Here is a 21,865-nt window from a genome sequence, read left to right on the forward strand (position 1 = left end):
AGGGCCAAAGGAAATATCCTCCGATAACACAGAGAAAGAAGCTTTCTGAGAAACTTCTTTGTGTTCTGTGAAATTATCTCACAGAGTTACAGCTTTCCCCTCAAGAACCCTTTCGCTAAGACAGTTCTTGTGGAATAGGCAAAGTGATATTTGGAAGCCCATAGAGGGCTATGGTGAAAAAGGAAATATCCTCAGATGAAATCTGGAAAGAAGCTTTTTGAGAAACTGCTTAGTGTTCTGTTAATTCATCTCACAGAGTTACATCTGTATTTCGTGGATCTCTTTGCTAGCCTTATTTCTGTGGAATCTGAGAACAGATATTTCGGATCCCTTTGAAGACTATAGGGCCAAAGGAAATATCCTCCGATAACACAGAGAAAGAAGCTTTCTGAGAAACTTCTTTGTGTTCTGTGAAATCATCTCACAGAGTTACAGCTTTCCCCTCAAGAAGCCTTTCGCTAAGACAGTTCTTGTGGAATTGGCAAAGTGATATTTGGAAGACCATAGAGGGCTATGGTGAAAAAGGAAATATCCTCAGATGAAATCTGGAAAGAAGCTTTCTGAGAAACTGCTTAGTGTTCTGTTAACTCATCTCACAGTGTTACATCTGTATTTCGTGGATCTCTTTGCTAGCCTTATTTCTGTGGAATCTGAGAACAAATATTTCGGGTCCCTTTGAAGACTATAGGGACAAAGGAAATATCCTCCGATAACAAAGACAAAGAAGCTTTCTGAGAAACGTCTTTGTGTTCTGTGAAATCATCTCACAGAGTTACAGCTTTCCCCTCAAGAAGCCTTTCGCTAAGACAGTTCTTGTGGAATTGGTAAAGTGATATTTCGAACGCCATAGAGGGCTATGGTGAAAAAGGAAATATCCTCAGATGAAATCTGGACAGAAGCTTTCTGAGAGACTGCTCTGTTATGTGTAACTTTCACTCACAGAGTTACATCTGTATTTCGTGGATCTCTTTGCTAGCCTTATTTCTGTGGAATCTGAGAACAGATATTTCGGATCCCATTGAAGAATATACGGCCAAAGGAAATATCCTCCGATAACATAGAGAAAGAAGCTTTCTGAGAAACTTCTTTGTGTTCTGTGAAATCATCTCACAGAGTTACAGCTTTCCCCTCAAGAAGCCTTTCGCTAAGACAGTTGTTGTGGAATTGGCAAAGTGATATTTGTAAGGCCATAGAGGGCGATGGTGAAAAAGGAAATATCCTCAGATGAAATCTGGAAAGAAGCTTTCTGAGAAACTGCTTAGGGTTCTCTTAATTCATCTCACAGAGTTACATCTGTATTTCGTGGATCTCTTTGCTAGCCTTATTTCTGTGGAATCTGAGAACAGATATTTCCCATCCCTTTGAAGACTATAGGGCCAAAGGAAATATCCTACGATAACAAAGAGAAAGAAGCTTTCTGAGAAACTTATTTGTGTTCTGTGAAATCATCTCACAGAGTTACAGCTTTCCCCTCAAGAAGCCTTTCGCTAAGACAGTTCTTGTGGAATTGGCAAAGTGATATTTGGAATGCCATAGAGGGCTATGGTGAAAAAGGAAATATCCTCAGATGAAATCTCGAAAGAAGCTTTCTGAGAAACTGCTTAGTGTTCTCTTAATTCATCTCACAGAGTTACATCTGTATTTCGTGGATCTCTTTGCTAGCCTTATTTCTGTGGAATCTGAGAACAGATATTTCGGATCCCTTTGAAGACTATAGGGCCAAAGGAAATATCCTCCGATAACAAAGAGAAAGAAGCTTTCTGAGAAACTTCTTTGTGTTCTGTGAAATCATCTCACAGAGTTACAGCTTTCCCCTCAAGAAGCCTTTCGCTAAGACAGTTCTTGTGGAATTGGCAAAGTGATATTTGGAACGCCTTAGAGGGCTATGGTGAAAAAGGAAATATCCTCAGATGAAATCTGGACAGAAGCTTTCTGAGAAACTGATCTGTTATATGTGACTTCCACTCACAGAGTTACATCTGTATTTCATGGATCTCTTTGCTAGCCTTATTTCTGTGGAATCTGAGAACAGATATTTCGGATCCCTTTGAAGACTATAGGGCCAAAGGAAATATCCTCCGTTAACAAAGAGAAAGAAGCTTTCTGAGAAACTTCTTTGTGTTCTGTGAAATCATCTCACAGAGTTACAGATTTCCCCTCAAGAAGCCTTTCGCTATGACAGTTCTTGTGGAATTGGCAAAGTGATATTTGGAAGCCCATAGAGGGCTAAGGTGAAAAAGGAAATATCCTCAGATGAAATCTGGAAAGAAGCTTTCTGAGAAACTGCTTAGTGTTCTGTTAATTCATCTCACAGAGTTACATCTGTATTTCGTGGATCTCTTTGCTAGCCTAATTTCTGTGGAATCTGAGAACAGATATCTCCCATCCCTTTGAAGACTATAGGGCCAAAGGAAATATCCTCCGATAACAAAGAGAAAGAAGCTTTCTGAGAAACTTCTTTCTGTTCTGTGAAATCATCTCACAGAGTTACAGATTTCCCCTCAAGAAGCCTTTCGCTAAGACAGTTCTTGTGGAATTGGCAAAGTCATATTTGGAAGCCCACAGAGGGCTATGGTGAAAAAGGAAATATCCTCAGATGAAATCTGGAAAGAAGCTTTCTGAGAAACTGCTTAGTGTTCTGTTAATTCATCTCAAAGAGTTACATCTGTATTTCGTGGATCTCTTTGCTAGCCTTATTTCTGTGGAATCTGAGAACAGATATTTCGGATCCCTTTGAAGACTGTAGGGCCAAAGGAAATATCCTCCGATAACAAAGAGAAAGAAGCTTTCTGAGAAACTTCTTTGTGTTCTGTGAAATCATCTCACAGAGTTACAGCTTTCCCCTCAAGAAGCCTTTCACTAAGACAGTTCTTGTGGAATTGGCAAAGTGATATTTGGAATGCCATAGAGGGCTATGGTGAAAAAGGAAATATTCTCAGATGAAATCTGGAAAGAAGCTTTCTGAGAAACTGCTTAGTGTTGTGTTAATTCATCTCACAGAGTTACATCTGTATTTCGTGGATCTCTTTGCTAGCCTTATTTCTGTGGAATCTGAGAACAGATATTTCGGATCCCTTTGAAGACTATAGGGCCAAAGGAAATATCCTCCGATAACAAAGAGAAAGAAGCTTTCTGAGAAACTTCTTTGTGTTCTGTGAAATCATCTCACAGAGTTACAGCTTTCCCCTCAAGAAGCCTTTCGCTAAGACAGTTCTTGTGGAATTGGCAAAGTGATATTTGGAACGCCTTAGAGGGCTATGGTGAAAAAGGAAATATCGTCAGATGAAATCTGGAAAGAAGCTTTCTGAGAAACTGCTTAGTGTTCTGTTAATTCATCTCACAGAGTTACAGCTGTATTTCGTTGATCTCTTTGCTAGCCTAATATCTGTGGAATCTGAGAACAGATATTTCGCATCACTTTGAAGACTATAGGTCCAAAGGAAATATCCTCCGATAACAAAGAGAAAGATGATTTCTGAGAAACCTCTTTGTGTTCTATGAAATCATCTCACAGAGTTACAGCTTTACCCTCAAGAAGCCTTTCGCTAAGACAGTTCTTGTGGAATTGGCAAAGTGATATTTGGAACGCCATAGAGGGCTATTGTGAAAAAGGAAATATCCTCAGATGAAATCTGGACAGAAGCTTTCTGAGAAACTGCTCTGTTATATGTGACTTCCACTCACAGAGTTACATCTGTATTTCGTGGATCTCTTTGCTAGCCTTATTTCTGTGGAATCTGAGAACAGATATTTCGGATCACATTGAAGACTATAGGGCCAAAGGAAATATCCTCCGATAACAAAGAGAAAGAAGCTTTCTGAGAAACTTCTTTGTGTTCTGTGAAATCATCTCACAGAGTTACAGCTTTCCCCTCAAGAAGCCTTTCGCTAAGACAGTTCTTGTGGAATTGGCAAAGTGATATTTGGAATGCCATAGAGGGCTATGGTGAAAAAGGAAATATCCTCAGATGAAATCTCGAAAGAAGCTTTCTGAGAAACTGCTTAGTGTTCTGTTAATTCATCTCACAGAGTTACATCTGTATTTCGTGGATCTCTTTGCTAGCCTTATTTCTGTGGAATCTGAGAACAGATATTTCGGATCCCTTTGAAGACTATAGGGCCAAAGGAAATATCCTCCGATAACAAAGAGAAAGAAGCTTTCTGAGAAACTTCTTTGTGTTCTGTGAAATCATCTCACAGAGTTACAGCTTTCCCCTCAAGAAGCCTTTCGCTAAGACAGTTCTTGTGGAATTGGCAAAGTGATATTTGGAACGCCTTAGAGGGCTATGGTGAAAAAGGAAATATCCTCAGATGAAATCTGGACAGAAGCTTTCTGAGAAACTGATCTGTTATATGTGACTTCCACTCACAGAGTTACATCTGTATTTCATGGATCTCTTTGCTAGCCTTATTTCTGTGGAATCTGAGAACAGATATTTCGGATCCCTTTGAAGACTATAGGGCCAAAGGAAATATCCTCCGTTAACAAAGAGAAAGAAGCTTTCTGAGAAACTTCTTTGTGTTCTGTGAAATCATCTCACAGAGTTACAGATTTCCCCTCAAGAAGCCTTTCGCTATGACAGTTCTTGTGGAATTGGCAAAGTGATATTTGGAAGCCCATAGAGGGCTAAGGTGAAAAAGGAAATATCCTCAGATGAAATCTGGAAAGAAGCTTTCTGAGAAACTGCTTAGTGTTCTGTTAATTCATCTCACAGAGTTACATCTGTATTTCGTGGATCTCTTTGCTAGCCTAATTTCTGTGGAATCTGAGAACAGATATTTCCCATCCCTTTGAAGACTATAGGGCCAAAGGAAATATCCTCCGATAACAAAGAGAAAGAAGCTTTCTGAGAAACTTCTTTCTGTTCTGTGAAATCATCTCACAGAGTTACAGATTTCCCCTCAAGAAGCCTTTCGCTAAGACAGTTCTTGTGGAATTGGCAAAGTCATATTTGGAAGCCCACAGAGGGCTATGGTGAAAAAGGAAATATCCTCAGATGAAATCTGGAAAGAAGCTTTCTGAGAAACTGCTTAGTGTTCTGTTAATTCATCTCAAAGAGTTACATCTGTATTTCGTGGATCTCTTGGCTAGCCTTATTTCTGTGGAATCTGAGAACAGATATTTCGGATCCCTTTGAAGACTGTAGGGCCAAAGGAAATATCCTCCGATAACAAAGAGAAAGAAGCTTTCTGAGAAACTTCTTTGTGTTCTGTGAAATCATCTCACAGAGTTACAGCTTTCCCCTCAAGAAGCCTTTCACTAAGACAGTTCTTGTGGAATTGGCAAAGTGATATTTGGAATGCCATAGAGGGCTATGGTGAAAAAGGAAATATTCTCAGATGAAATCTGGAAAGAAGCTTTCTGAGAAACTGCTCTGTTATATGTGACTTCCACTCACAGAGTTACATCTGTATTTCGTGGATCTCTTTGCTAGCCTTATTTCTGTGGAATCTGAGAACAGATATTTCGGATCCCTTTGAAGACTATAGGGCCAAAGGAAATATCCTCCGATAACAAAGAGAAAGAAGCTTTCTGAGAAACTTCTTTGTGTTCTGTTAAATCATCTCCCAGAGTTACAGCTTTCCCCTCAATAAGCCTTTCGCTAAGACAGTTCTTGTGGAATTGGCAAAGTGATATTTGGAAGGCCATAGAGGGCTATGGTGAAAAAGGAAATATCGTCAGATGAAATCTGGAAAGAAGCTTTCTGAGAAACTGCTTAGTGTTCTGTTAATTCATCTCACAGAGTTACAGCTGTATTTCGTGGATCTCTTTGCTAGCCTAATATCTGTGGAATCTGAGAACAGATATTTCGCATCACTTTGAAGACTATAGGTCCAAAGGAAATATCCTCCGATAACAAAGAGAAAGATGATTTCTGAGAAACTTCTTTGTGTTCTATGAAATCATCTCACAGAGTTACAGCTTTCCCCTCAAGAAGCCTTTCGCTAAGACAGTTCTTGTGGAATTGGCAAAGTGATATTTGGAACGCCATAGAGGGCTATTGTGAAAAAGGAAATATCCTCAGATGAAATCTGGACAGAAGCTTTCTGAGAAACTGCTCTGTTATATGTGACTTCCACTCACAGAGTTACATCTGTATTTCGTGGATCTCTTTGCTAGCCTTATTTCTGTGGAATCTGAGAACAGATATTTCGGATCACATTGAAGACTATAGGGCCAAAGGAAATATCCTCCGATAACAAAGAGAAAGAAGCTTTCTGAGAAACTTCTTTGTGTTCTGTGAAATCATCTCACAGAGTTACAGCTTTCCCCTCAAGAAGCCTTTCGCTAAGACAGTTCTTGTGGAATTGGCAAAGTGATATTTGGAAGGCCATAGAGGGCTATGGTGAAAAAGGAAATATCCTCAGATGAAATCTCGAAAGAAGCTTTCTGAGAAACTGCTTAGTGTTCTGTTAATTCATCTCACAGAGTTACATCTGTATTTCGTGGATCTCTTTGCTAGCCTAATTTCTGTGGAATCTGAGAACAGATATATCCCATCCCTTTGAAGACTATAGGGCCAAAGGAAATATCCTCCGATAACAAAGAGAAAGAAGCTTTCTGAGAAACTTCTTTGTGTTCTGTGAAATCATCTCACAGAGTTACAGATTTCCCCTCAAGAAGCCTTTCGCTAAGACAGTTCTTGTGGAATTGGCAAAGTCATATTTGGAAGCCCACAGAGGGCTATGGTGAAAAAGGAAATATCCTCAGATGAAATCTGGAAAGAAGCTTTCTGAGAAACTGCTTAGGGTTCTGTTAATTCATCTCACAGAGTTACATCTGTATTTCGTGGATCTCGTTGCTAGCCTTATTTCTGTGGAATCTGAGAACAGATATTTCGGATCCCTTTGAAGACTATAGGGCCAAAGGAAATATCCTCCGATAACAAAGAGAAAGAAGCTTTCTGAGAAACTTCTTTGTGTTCTGTGAAATCATCTCCCAGAGTTACAGCTTTCCCCTCAAGAAGCCTTTCGCTAAGGCAGTTCTTGTGGGATTGGCAAAGTGATATTTGGAATGCCATAGAGGGCTATGCTGAAAAAGGAAATATTCTCAGATGAAATCTGGAAAGAAGCTTTCTGAGAAACTGCTTAGTGTTCTGTTAATTCATCTCACAGGGTTACATCTGTATTTCGTGGATCTCTTTGCTCGCCTTATTTCTGTGGAATCTGAGAACAGATATTTCGGATCCCTTTGAAGACTATAGGGCCAAAGGAAATATCCTCCGATAACAAAGAGAAAGAAGCTTTCTGAGAAACTTCTTTGTGTTCTGTGAAATCATCTCACAGAGTTACAGCTTTCCCCTCAAGAAGCCTTTCGCTAAGACAGTTCTTGTGGAATTGGCAAAGTGATATTTGGAACGCCATAGAGGGCTATGGTGAAAAAGGAAATATCCTCAGATGAAATCTGGACAGAAGCTTTCTGAGAAACTGCTCTGTTATATGTGACTTCCACTCACAGAGTTACATCTGTATTTCGTGGATCTCTTTGCTAGCCTTATTTATGTGGAATCTGAGAACAGATATTTCCGATCCCATTGAAGACAATAGGGCCAAGGGAAATATCATCCGATAACATAGAGAAAGAAGCTTTCTGAGAAACTTCTTTGTGTTCTGTGAAATCATCTCACAGAGTTACAGCTTTCCCCTCAAGAAGCCTTTCGCTAAGACAGTTCTTGTGGAATAGGCAAAGTGATATTTGGAAGCCCATAGAGGGCTATGGTGAAAAAGGAAATATCCTCAGATGAAATCTGGAAAGAAGCTTTCTGAGAAACTGCTTAGTGTTCTGTTAATTCATCTCACAGAGTTACATCTGTATTTCGTGGATCTCTTTGCTAGCCTTATTTCTGTGGAATATGAGAATAGATATTTCGGATCCCTTTGAAGACTATAGGGCCAAAGGAAATATCCTCCGATAACACAGAGAAAGAAGCTTTCTGAGAAACTTCTTTGTGTTCTGTGAAATCATCTCCCAGAGTTACAGCTTTCCCCTCAAGAAGCCTTTCGCTAAGACAGTTCTTGTGGAATTGGCAAAGTGATATTTGGAAGACCATAGAGGGCTATGGTGAAAAAGGAAATATCCTCAGATGTCATCTGGAAAGAAGCTTTCTGAGAAACTGCTTAGTGTTCTGTTAATTCATCTCACAGTGTTACATCTGTATTTCGTGGATCTCTTTGCTAGCCTTATTTCTGTGGAATCTGAGAACAAATATTTCGGGTCCCTTTGAAGAGTATAGGGCCAAAGGTAATATCCTCCGATAACAAAGACAAAGAAGCTTTCTGAGAAACGTCTTTGTGTTCTGTGAAATCATCTCACAGAGTTACAGCTTTCTCCTCAAGAAGCCTTTCGCTAAGACAGTTCTTGTGGAATTGGCAAAGTGATATTTGGAACGCCATAGAGGGCTATGGTGAAAAAGGAAATATCCTCAGATGAAATCTGGACAGAAGCTTTCTGAGAAACTGCTCTGTTATATGTAACTTCCACTCACAGAGTTACATCTGTATTTCGTGGATCTCTTTGCTAGCCTTATTTCTGTGGAATCTGAGAACAGATATTTCGGATCCCATTGAAGACTATAGGGCCAAAGGAAATATCCTCCGATAACATAGAGAAAGAAGCTTACTGAGAAACTTCTTTGTGTTCTGTGAAATCATCTCACAGAGTTACAGCTTTCCCCTCAAGAAGCCTTTCGCTAAGACAGTTCTTGTGGAATTGGCAAAGTGATATTTGGAAGGCCATAGAGGGCTATGGTGAAAAAGGAAATATCCTCAGATGAAATCTGGAAAGAAGCTTTCTGAGAAACTGCTTAGTGTTCTGTTAATTCATCTCACAGAGTTACATCTGTATTTCGTGGATCTCTTTGCTAGCCTAATTTCTGTGGAATCTGAGAGGAGATATTTCCCATCCCTTTGAAGACTATAGGGCCAAAGGAAATATCCTCCGATAACAAAGAGAAAGAAGCTTTCTGAGAAACTTCTTTGTATTCTGTGAAATCATCTCACAGAGTTACAGCTTTCCCCTGAAGAAGCCTTTCGCTAAGACAGTTCTTGTGGAATTGGCAAAGTGATATTTGGAAGCCCATAGAGGGCTATGGTGAAAAAGGAAATATCCTCAGATGAAATCTGGAAAGAAGCTTTCTGAGAAACTGCTTAGTGTTCTGTTAATTCATCTCACAGAGTTACATCTGTATTTCGTGGATCTCTTTGCTCGCTTTATTTCTGTGGAATCTGAGAACGTATATTTCGGATCCCTTTGAAGACTATAGGGCCAAAGGAAATATCCTGCGATAAGAAAGAGAAAGAAGCTTTCTGAGAAACTTCTTTGTGTTCTGTGAAATAATCTGACAGAGTTACAGCTTTCCCCTCAAGAAGCCTTTCGCTAAGACAGTTCTTGTGGAATTGGCAAAGTGATATTTGGAAGCCCATAGAGGGCTATGGTGAAAAAGGAAATATCCTCAGATGAAATCTGGAAAGAAGCTTTCTGAGAAACTGCTTAGTGTTCTGTTAATTCATCTCACAGAGTTACATCTGTATTTCGTGGATCTCTTTGCTAGCCTTATTTCTGTGGAATCTGAGAACAGATATTTCGGATCCCTTTGAAGACTATAGGGCCAAAGGAAATATCCTCCGATAACAAAGAGAAAGAAGCTTTCTGAGAAACTTCTTTGTGTTCTGTGAAATCATCTCACAGAGTTACAGCTTTCCCCTCAGGAAGCCTTTCGCTAAGACAGTTCTTGTGGAATTGGCAAAGTGATATTTGGAAGCCCATAGAGTGCTATGGTGAAAAAGGAAATATCATCAGATGAAAACTGGAAAGAAGCTTTCTGAGAAACTGCTTAGTGTTCTGTTAATTCATCTCACAGAGTTACATCTGTATTTCGTGGATCTCTTTGCTAGCGTTATTTCTATGGAATCTGAGAACAGATATTTCGGATCCCTTTGAAGAGTATAGGGCCAAAGGAAATATCCTCCGATAACAAAGAGAAAGAAGCTTTCTGAGAAACTTCTTTGTGTTCTGTGAAATCATCTCACAGAGTTACAGCTTTCCCCTCCAGAAGCCTTTCGCTAACACAGTTCTTGTGGAATTGGCAAAGTGATATTTGGAAGGCCACAGAGGGCTATGGTGAAAAAGGAAATATCCTGAGATGAAATCTGGAAAGAAGCTTTCTGAGAAACTGCTTAGTGTTCTGTTAATTCATCTCACAGAATTACATCTGTATTTCGTGGATCTCTTTGCTAGCCTTATTTCTGTGGAATCTGAGAACAGATATTTCGGATCCCTTTGAAGACTATAGGGCCAAAGGAAATATCCTCCGATAACAAAGAGAAAGAAGCTTTCTGAGAAACTTCTTTGTGTTCTGTGAAATCATCTCACAGAGTTACAGCTTTCCCCTCAAGAAGCCTTTCGCTAAGGCAGTTCTTGTGGAATTGGCAAAGTGATATTTGGAACGCCATAGAGGGCTATGGTGAAAAAGGAAATATCCTCAGATGAAATCTGGATAGAAGCTTTCTGAGAAACTGCTTAGTGTTCTGTTAATTCATCTCACAGAGTTACATCTGTATTTCGTGGATCTCTTCCCTAGCCTAATTTCTGTGGAATCTGCGAACAGATATTTCCCATCCCTTTGAAGACTATAGGGCCAAAGGAAATATACTCTGATAACAAAGAGAAAGAAGCTTTCTGAGAAACTTCTTTGTGTTCTGTGAAATCATCTCACAGAGTTACAGCTTTCCCCTCAAGAAGCCTTTCGCTAAGACAGTTCTTGTGGAATTGGCAAAGTGATATTTGGAAGCCCATAGAGGGCTATGGTGAAAAAGGAAATATCCTCAGATGAAATCTGGAAAGAAGCTTTCTGAGAAACTGCTTAGTGTTCTGTTAATTCATCTCACAGAGTTATATCTGTATTTCGTGGATCTCTTTGCTAGCCTTATTTCTGAGGAATCTGAGAACAGATATTTCAGATCCCTTTGAAGACTATAGGGCCAAAGGAAATATCCTCCGATAACAAAGAGAAAGAAGCATTCTGAGAAACTTCTTTGTGTTCTGTTAAATCATCTCACAGAGTTACAGCTTTCCTCTCAAGAAGCCTTTCGCTAAGACAGTTCTTGTGGAATTGGCAAAGTGATATTTGGAATGCCATAGAGGGCTATGGTGAAAAAGGAAATATCCTCAGATGAAATCTCGAAAGAAGCTTTCTGAGAAACTGCTTAGTGTTCTCTTAATTCATCTCACAGAGTTACATCTGTATTTCGTGGATCTCTTTGCTAGCCTTATTTCTGTGGAATCTGAGAACAGATATTTCGGATCCCTTTGAAGACTATAGGGCCAAAGGAAATATCCTCCGATAACAAAGAGAAAGAAGCTTTCTGAGAAACTTCTTTGTGTTCTGTGAAATCATCTCACAGAGTTACAGCTTTCCCCTCAAGAAGCCTTTCGCTAAGACAGTTCTTGTGGAATTGGCAAAGTGATATTTGGAACGCCTTAGAGGGCTATGGTGAAAAAGGAAATATCCTCAGATGAAATCTGGACAGAAGCTTTCTGAGAAACTGATCTGTTATATGTGACTTCCACTCACAGAGTTACATCTGTATTTCATGGATCTCTTTGCTAGCCTTATTTCTGTGGAATCTGAGAACAGATATTTCGGATCCCTTTGAAGACTATAGGGCCAAAGGAAATATCCTCCGTTAACAAAGAGAAAGAAGCTTTCTGAGAAACTTCTTTGTGTTCTGTGAAATCATCTCACAGAGTTACAGATTTCCCCTCAAGAAGCCTTTCGCTATGACAGTTCTTGTGGAATTGGCAAAGTGATATTTGGAAGCCCATAGAGGGCTAAGGTGAAAAAGGAAATATCCTCAGATGAAATCTGGAAAGAAGCTTTCTGAGAAACTGCTTAGTGTTCTGTTAATTCATCTCACAGAGTTACATCTGTATTTCGTGGATCTCTTTGCTAGCCTAATTTCTGTGGAATCTGAGAACAGATATCTCCCATCCCTTTGAAGACTATAGGGCCAAAGGAAATATCCTCCGATAACAAAGAGAAAGAAGCTTTCTGAGAAACTTCTTTCTGTTCTGTGAAATCATCTCACAGAGTTACAGATTTCCCCTCAAGAAGCCTTTCGCTAAGACAGTTCTTGTGGAATTGGCAAAGTCATATTTGGAAGCCCACAGAGGGCTATGGTGAAAAAGGAAATATCCTCAGATGAAATCTGGAAAGAAGCTTTCTGAGAAACTGCTTAGTGTTCTGTTAATTCATCTCAAAGAGTTACATCTGTATTTCGTGGATCTCTTTGCTAGCCTTATTTCTGTGGAATCTGAGAACAGATATTTCGGATCCCTTTGAAGACTGTAGGGCCAAAGGAAATATCCTCCGATAACAAAGAGAAAGAAGCTTTCTGAGAAACTTCTTTGTGTTCTGTGAAATCATCTCACAGAGTTACAGCTTTCCCCTCAAGAAGCCTTTCACTAAGACAGTTCTTGTGGAATTGGCAAAGTGATATTTGGAATGCCATAGAGGGCTATGGTGAAAAAGGAAATATTCTCAGATGAAATCTGGAAAGAAGCTTTCTGAGAAACTGCTTAGTGTTGTGTTAATTCATCTCACAGAGTTACATCTGTATTTCGTGGATCTCTTTGCTAGCCTTATTTCTGTGGAATCTGAGAACAGATATTTCGGATCCCTTTGAAGACTATAGGGCCAAAGGAAATATCCTCCGATAACAAAGAGAAAGAAGCTTTCTGAGAAACTTCTTTGTGTTCTGTGAAATCATCTCACAGAGTTACAGCTTTCCCCTCAAGAAGCCTTTCGCTAAGACAGTTCTTGTGGAATTGGCAAAGTGATATTTGGAACGCCTTAGAGGGCTATGGTGAAAAAGGAAATATCGTCAGATGAAATCTGGAAAGAAGCTTTCTGAGAAACTGCTTAGTGTTCTGTTAATTCATCTCACAGAGTTACAGCTGTACTTCGTTGATCTCTTTGCTAGCCTAATATCTGTGGAATCTGAGAACAGATATTTCGCATCACTTTGAAGACTATAGGTCCAAGGAAATATCCTCCGATAACAAAGAGAAAGATGATTTCTGAGAAACCTCTTTGTGTTCTATGAAATCATCTCACAGAGTTACAGCTTTACCCTCAAGAAGCCTTTCGCTAAGACAGTTCTTGTGGAATTGGCAAAGTGATATTTGGAACGCCATAGAGGGCTATTGTGAAAAAGGAAATATCCTCAGATGAAATCTGGACAGAAGCTTTCTGAGAAACTGCTCTGTTATATGTGACTTCCACTCACAGAGTTACATCTGTATTTCGTGGATCTCTTTGCTAGCCTTATTTCTGTGGAATCTGAGAACAGATATTTCGGATCACATTGAAGACTATAGGGCCAAAGGAAATATCCTCCGATAACAAAGAGAAAGAAGCTTTCTGAGAAACTTCTTTGTGTTCTGTGAAATCATCTCACAGAGTTACAGCTTTCCCCTCAAGAAGCCTTTCGCTAAGACAGTTCTTGTGGAATTGGCAAAGTGATATTTGGAATGCCATAGAGGGCTATGGTGAAAAAGGAAATATCCTCAGATGAAATCTCGAAAGAAGCTTTCTGAGAAACTGCTTAGTGTTCTGTTAATTCATCTCACAGAGTTACATCTGTATTTCGTGGATCTCTTTGCTAGCCTTATTTCTGTGGAATCTGAGAACAGATATTTCGGATCCCTTTGAAGACTATAGGGCCAAAGGAAATATCCTCCGATAACAAAGAGAAAGAAGCTTTCTGAGAAACTTCTTTGTGTTCTGTGAAATCATCTCACAGAGTTACAGCTTTCCCCTCAAGAAGCCTTTCGCTAAGACAGTTCTTGTGGAATTGGCAAAGTGATATTTGGAACGCCTTAGAGGGCTATGGTGAAAAAGGAAATATCCTCAGATGAAATCTGGACAGAAGCTTTCTGAGAAACTGATCTGTTATATGTGACTTCCACTCACAGAGTTACATCTGTATTTCATGGATCTCTTTGCTAGCCTTATTTCTGTGGAATCTGAGAACAGATATTTCGGATCCCTTTGAAGACTATAGGGCCAAAGGAAATATCCTCCGTTAACAAAGAGAAAGAAGCTTTCTGAGAAACTTCTTTGTGTTCTGTGAAATCATCTCACAGAGTTACAGATTTCCCCTCAAGAAGCCTTTCGCTATGACAGTTCTTGTGGAATTGGCAAAGTGATATTTGGAAGCCCATAGAGGGCTAAGGTGAAAAAGGAAATATCCTCAGATGAAATCTGGAAAGAAGCTTTCTGAGAAACTGCTTAGTGTTCTGTTAATTCATCTCACAGAGTTACATCTGTATTTCGTGGATCTCTTTGCTAGCCTAATTTCTGTGGAATCTGAGAACAGATATTTCCCATCCCTTTGAAGACTATAGGGCCAAAGGAAATATCCTCCGATAACAAAGAGAAAGAAGCTTTCTGAGAAACTTCTTTCTGTTCTGTGAAATCATCTCACAGAGTTACAGATTTCCCTTCAAGAAGCCTTTCGCTAAGACAGTTCTTGTGGAATTGGCAAAGTCATATTTGGAAGCCCACAGAGGGCTATGGTGAAAAAGGAAATATCCTCAGATGAAATCTGGAAAGAAGCTTTCTGAGAAACTGCTTAGTGTTCTGTTAATTCATCTCAAAGTGTTACATCTGTATTTCGTGGATCTCTTGGCTAGCCTTATTTCTGTGGAATCTGAGAACAGATATTTCGGATCCCTTTGAAGACTGTAGGGCCAAAGGAAATATCCTCCGATAACAAAGAGAAAGAAGCTTTCTGAGAAACTTCTTTGTGTTCTGTGAAATCATCTCACAGAGTTACAGCTTTCCCCTCAAGAAGCCTTTCACTAAGACAGTTCTTGTGGAATTGGCAAAGTGATATTTGGAATGCCATAGAGGGCTATGGTGAAAAAGGAAATATTCTCAGATGAAATCTGGAAAGAAGCTTTCTGAGAAACTGCTCTGTTATATGTGACTTCCACTCACAGAGTTACATCTGTATTTCGTGGATCTCTTTGCTAGCCTTATTTCTGTGGAATCTGAGAACAGATATTTCGGATCCCTTTGAAGACTATAGGGCCAAAGGAAATATCCTCCGATAACAAAGAGAAAGAAGCTTTCTGAGAAACTTCTTTGTGTTCTGTTAAATCATCTCCCAGAGTTACAGCTTTTCCCTCAATAAGCCTTTCGCTAAGACAGTTCTTGTGGAATTGGCAAAGTGATATTTGGAAGGCCATAGAGGGCTATGGTGAAAAAGGAAATATCGTCAGATGAAATCTGGAAAGAAGCTTTCTGAGAAACTGCTTAGTGTTCTGTTAATTCATCTCACAGAGTTACAGCTGTATTTCGTGGATCTCTTTGCTAGCCTAATATCTGTGGAATCTGAGAACAGATATTTCGCATCACTTTGAAGACTATAGGTCCAAAGGAAATATCCTCCGATAACAAAGAGAAAGATGATTTCTGAGAAACTTCTTTGTGTTCTATGAAATCATCTCACAGAGTTACAGCTTTCCCCTCAAGAAGCCTTTCGCTAAGACAGTTCTTGTGGAATTGGCAAAGTGATATTTGGAACGCCATAGAGGGCTATTGTGAAAAAGGAAATATCCTCAGATGAAATCTGGACAGAAGCTTTCTGAGAAACTGCTCTGTTATATGTGACTTCCACTCACAGAGTTACATCTGTATTTCGTGGATCTCTTTGCTAGCCTTATTTCTGTGGAATCTGAGAACAGATATTTCGGATCACATTGAAGACTATAGGGCCAAAGGAAATATCCTCCGATAACAAAGAGAAAGAAGCTTTCTGAGAAACTTCTTTGTGTTCTGTGAAATCATCTCACAGAGTTACAGCTTTCCCCTCAAGAAGCCTTTCGCTAAGACAGTTCTTGTGGAATTGGCAAAGTGATATTTGGAAGGCCATAGAGGGCTATGGTGAAAAAGGAAATATCCTCAGATGAAATCTCGAAAGAAGCTTTCTGAGAAACTGCTTAGTGTTCTGTTAATTCATCTCACAGAGTTACATCTGTATTTCGTGGATCTCTTTGCTAGCCTAATTTCTGTGGAATCTGAGAACAGATATATCCCATCCCTTTGAAGACTATAGGGCCAAAGGAAATATCCTCCGATAACAAAGAGAAAGAAGCTTTCTGAGAAACTTCTTTGTGTTCTGTGAAATCATCTCACAGAGTTACAGATTTCCCCTCAAGAAGCCTTTCGCTAAGACAGTTCTTGTGGAATTGGCAAAGTCATATTTGGAAGCCCACAGAGGGCTATGGTGAAAAAGGAAATATCCTCAGATGAAATCTGGAAAGAAGCTTTCTGAGAAACTGCTTAGGGTTCTGTTAATTCATCTCACAGAGTTACATCTGTATTTCGTGGATCTCGTTGCTAGCCTTATTTCTGTGGAATCTGAGAACAGATATTTCGGATCCCTTTGAAGACTATAGGGCCAAAGGAAATATCCTCCGATAACAAAGAGAAAGAAGCTTTCTGAGAAACTTCTTTGTGTTCTGTGAAATCATCTCCCAGAGTTACAGCTTTCCCCTCAAGAAGCCTTTCGCTAAGGCAGTTCTTGTGGGATTGGCAAAGTGATATTTGGAATGCCATAGAGGGCTATGCTGAAAAAGGAAATATTCTCAGATGAAATCTGGAAAGAAGCTTTCTGAGAAACTGCTTAGTGTTCTGTTAATTCATCTCACAGGGTTACATCTGTATTTCGTGGATCTCTTTGCTCGCCTTATTTCTGTGGAATCTGAGAACAGATATTTCGGATCCCTTTGAAGACTATAGGGCCAAAGGAAATATCCTCCGATAACAAAGAGAAAGAAGCTTTCTGAGAAACTTCTTTGTGTTCTGTGAAATCATCTCACAGAGTTACAGCTTTCCCCTCAAGAAGCCTTTCGCTAAGACAGTTCTTGTGGAATTGGCAAAGTGATATTTGGAACGCCATAGAGGGCTATGGTGAAAAAGGAAATATCCTCAGATGAAATCTGGACAGAAGCTTTCTGAGAAACTGCTCTGTTATATGTGACTTCCACTCACAGAGTTACATCTGTATTTCGTGGATCTCTTTGCTAGCCTTATTTATGTGGAATCTGAGAACAGATATTTCCGATCCCATTGAAGACAATAGGGCCAAGGGAAATATCCTCCGATAACATAGAGAAAGAAGCTTTCTGAGAAACTTCTTTGTGTTCTGTGAAATCATCTCACAGAGTTACAGCTTTCCCCTCAAGAAGCCTTTCGCTAAGACAGTTCTTGTGGAATAGGCAAAGTGATATTTGGAAGCCCATAGAGGGCTATGGTGAAAAAGGAAATATCCTCAGATGAAATCTGGAATAAAGCTTTCTGAGAAACTGCTTAGTGTTCTGTTAATTCATCTCACAGAGTTACATCTGTATTTCGTGGATCTCTTTGCTAGCCTTATTTCTGTGGAATATGAGAATAGATATTTCGGATCCCTTTGAAGACTATAGGGCCAAAGGAAATATCCTCCGATAACACAGAGAAAGAAGCTTTCTGAGAAACTTCTTTGTGTTCTGTGAAATCATCTCCCAGAGTTACAGCTTTCCCCTCAAGAAGCCTTTCGCTAAGACAGTTCTTGTGGAATTGGCAAAGTGATATTTGGAAGACCATAGAGGGCTATGGTGAAAAAGGAAATATCCTCAGATGTCATCTGGAAAGAAGCTTTCTGAGAAACTGCTTAGTGTTCTGTTAATTCATCTCACAGTGTTACATCTGTATTTCGTGGATCTCTTTGCTAGCCTTATTTCTGTGGAATCTGAGAACAAATATTTCGGGTCCCTTTGAAGACTATAGGGCCAAAGGTAATATCCTCCGATAACAAAGACAAAGAAGCTTTCTGAGAAACGTCTTTGTGTTCTGTGAAATCATCTCACAGAGTTACAGCTTTCTCCTCAAGAAGCCTTTCGCTAAGACAGTTCTTGTGGAATTGGCAAAGTGATATTTGGAACGCCATAGAGGGCTATGGTGAAAAAGGAAATATCCTCAGATGAAATCTGGACAGAAGCTTTCTGAGAAACTGCTCTGTTATATGTAACTTCCACTCACAGAGTTACATCTGTATTTCGTGGATCTCTTTGCTAGCCTTATTTCTGTGGAATCTGAGAACAGATATTTCGGATCCCATTGAAGACTATAGGGCCAAAGGAAATATCCTCCGATAACATAGAGAAAGAAGCTTACTGAGAAACTTCTTTGTGTTCTGTGAAATCATCTCACAGAGTTACAGCTTTCCCCTCAAGAAGCCTTTCGCTAAGACAGTTCTTGTGGAATTGGCAAAGTGATATTTGGAAGGCCATAGAGGGCTATGGTGAAAAAGGAAATATCCTCAGATGAAATCTGGAAAGAAGCTTTCTGAGAAACTGCTTAGTGTTCTGTTAATTCATCTCACAGAGTTACATCTGTATTTCGTGGATCTCTTTGCTAGCCTAATTTCTGTGGAATCTGAGAGGAGATATTTCCCATCCCTTTGAAGACTATAGGGCCAAAGGAAATATCCTCCGATAACAAAGAGAAAGAAGCTTTCTGAGAAACTTCTTTGTATTCTGTGAAATCATCTCACAGAGTTACAGCTTTCCCCTGAAGAAGCCTTTCGCTAAGACAGTTCTTGTGGAATTGGCAAAGTGATATTTGGAAGCCCATAGAGGGCTATGGTGAAAAAGGAAATATCCTCAGATGAAATCTGGAAAGAAGCTTTCTGAGAAACTGCTTAGTGTTCTGTTAATTCATCTCACAGAGTTACATCTGTATTTCGTGGATCTCTTTGCTCGCTTTATTTCTGTGGAATCTGAGAACGTATATTTCGGATCCCTTTGAAGACTATAGGGCCAAAGGAAATATCCTGCGATAAGAAAGAGAAAGAAGCTTTCTGAGAAACTTCTTTGTGTTCTGTGAAATAATCTGACAGAGTTACAGCTTTCCCCTCAAGAAGCCTTTCGCTAAGACAGTTCTTGTGGAATTGGCAAAGTGATATTTGGAAGCCCATAGAGGGCTATGGTGAAAAAGGAAATATCCTCAGATGAAATCTGGAAAGAAGCTTTCTGAGAAACTGCTTAGTGTTCTGTTAATTCATCTCACAGAGTTACATCTGTATTTCGTGGATCTCTTTGCTAGCCTTATTTCTGTGGAATCTGAGAACAGATATTTCGGATCCCTTTGAAGACTATAGGGCCAAAGGAAATATCCTCCGATAACAAAGAGAAAGAAGCTTTCTGAGAAACTTCTTTGTGTTCTGTGAAATCATCTCACAGAGTTACAGCTTTCCCCTCAGGAAGCCTTTCGCTAAGACAGTTCTTGTGGAATTGGCAAAGTGATATTTGGAAGCCCATAGAGTGCTATGGTGAAAAAGGAAATATCATCAGATGAAAACTGGAAAGAAGCTTTCTGAGAAACTGCTTAGTGTTCTGTTAATTCATCTCACAGAGTTACATCTGTATTTCGTGGATCTCTTTGCTAGCCTTATTTCTGTGGAATCTGAGAACAGATATTTCGGATCCCTTTGAAGACTATAGGGCCAAAGGAAATATCCTCCGATAACAAAGAGAAAGAAGCTTTCTGAGAAACTTCTTTGTGTTCTGTGAAATCATCTCACAGAGTTACAGCTTTCCCCTCAAGAAGCCTTTCGCTAAGGCAGTTCTTGTGGAATTGGCAAAGTGATATTTGGAACGCCATAGAGGGCTATGGTGAAAAAGGAAATATCCTCAGATGAAATCTGGAAAGAAGCTTTCTGAGAAACTGCTTAGTGTTCTGTTAATTCATCTCACAGAGTTACATCTGTATTTCGTGGATCTCTTCCCTAGCCTAATTTCTGTGGAATCTGCGAACAGATATTTCCCATCCCTTTGAAGACTATAGGGCCAAAGGAAATATACTCTGATAACAAAGAGAAAGAAGCTTTCTGAGAAACTTCTTTGTGTTCTGTGAAATCATCTCACAGAGTTACAGCTTTCCCCTCAAGAAGCCTTTCGCTAAGACAGTTCTTGTGGAATTGGCAAAGTGATATTTGGAAGCCCATAGAGGGCTATGGTGAAAAAGGAAATATCCTCAGATGAAATCTGGAAAGAAGCTTTCTGAGAAACTGCTTAGTGTTCTGTTAATTCATCTCACAGAGTTATATCTGTATTTCGTGGATCTCTTTGCTAGCCTTATTTCTGAGGAATCTGAGAACAGATATTTCGGATCCCTTTGAAGACTATAGGGCCAAAGGAAATATCCTCCGATAACAAAGAGAAAGAAGCATTCTGAGAAACTTCTTTGTGTTCTGTTAAATCATCTCACAGAGTTACAGCTTTCCTCTCAAGAAGCCTTTCGCTAAGACAGTTCTTGTGGAATTGGCAAAGTGATATTTGGAAGCCCATAGAGGGCTATGGTGAAAAAGGAAATATCCTCAGATGAAATCTGGAATGAAGCTTTCTGAGAAACTGCTTAGGGTTCTGATAATTCATCTCACAGAGTTACATCTGTATTTCGTGGATCTCTTTGCTAGCCTAATTTCTGTGGAATCTGAGAACAGATATTTCGGATCCCTTTGAAGACTATAGGGCCAAAGGAAATATCCTCCGATATCACAGAGAAAGAAGCTTTCTGAGAAACTTCTTTGTGTTCTGTGAAATCATCTCACAGAGTTACAGCTTTCCCCTCAAGAAGCCTTTCGCTAAGACAGTTCTTGTGGAATTGGCAAAACGATATTTGGAATGCCATAGAGGGCTATGGTGAAAAAGGAAATATCCTCAGATGAAATCTGGAAAGAAGCTTTCTGAGAAACTGCTTAGTGTTCTGTTAATTCACCTCACAGAGTTACATCTGTATTTCGTGGATCTCTTTGCTAGCCTAATTTCTGTGGAATCTGAGAACAGATATTTCGGGTCCCTTTGAAGACTATAGGGCCAAAGGAAATATCCTCCGATAACAAAGAGAAAGAAGCTTTCTGAGAAACGTCTTTGTGTTCTGTGAAATCATCTCACAGAGTTACAGCTTTCCCCTCAAGAAGCCTTTCGCTAAGACAGTTCTTGTGGAATTGGCAAAGTGATATTTGGAACGCCATAGAGGGCTATCGTGAAAAAGGAAATATCCTCAGATGAAATCTGGACAGAAGCTTTCTGAGAAACTGCTCTGTTATATGTAACTTCCACTCACAGAGTTACATCTGTATTTCGTGGATCTCTTTGCTAGCCTTATTTCTGTGGAATCTGAGAACAGATATTTCGGATCCCATTGAAGACTATAGGGCCAAAGGAAATATCCTCCGATAACATAGAGAAAAAATCTTTCTGAGAAACATCTTTGTGTTCTGTGAAATCATCTCACAGAGTTACAGCTTTCCCCTCAAGAACCCTTTCGCTAAGACAGTTCTTGTGGAATAGGCAAAGTGATATTTGGAAGGCCATAGAGGGCTATGGTGAAAAAGGAAATATCCTCAGATGAAATCTGGAAAGAAGCTTTCTGAGAAACTGCTTAGTGTTCTGTTAATTCATCTCACAGAGTTACATCTGTATTTCGTGGATCTCTTTGCTAGCCTTATTTCTGTGGAATCTGAGAACAGATATTTCGGATCCCTTTGAAGACTATAGGGCCAAAGGAAATATCCTCCGATAACACAGAGAAAGAAGCTTTCTGAGAAACTTCTTTGTGTTCTGTGAAATCATCTCACAGAGTTACAGCTTTCCCCTCAAGAAGCCTTTCGCTAAGACAGTTCTTGTGGAATTGGCAAAGTGATATTTGGAAGGCCATAGAGGGCTATGGTGAAAAAGGAAATATCCTCAGATGAAATCTGGAAAGAAGCTTTCTGAGAAACTGCTTAGTGTTCTGTTAATTCATCTCACAGT

The sequence above is a fragment of the Macaca mulatta genome, chromosome 13 (assembly GCF_049350105.2).
Source record: "Macaca mulatta isolate MMU2019108-1 chromosome 13, T2T-MMU8v2.0, whole genome shotgun sequence".
Lineage (NCBI taxonomy): Eukaryota > Metazoa > Chordata > Mammalia > Primates > Cercopithecidae > Macaca > Macaca mulatta.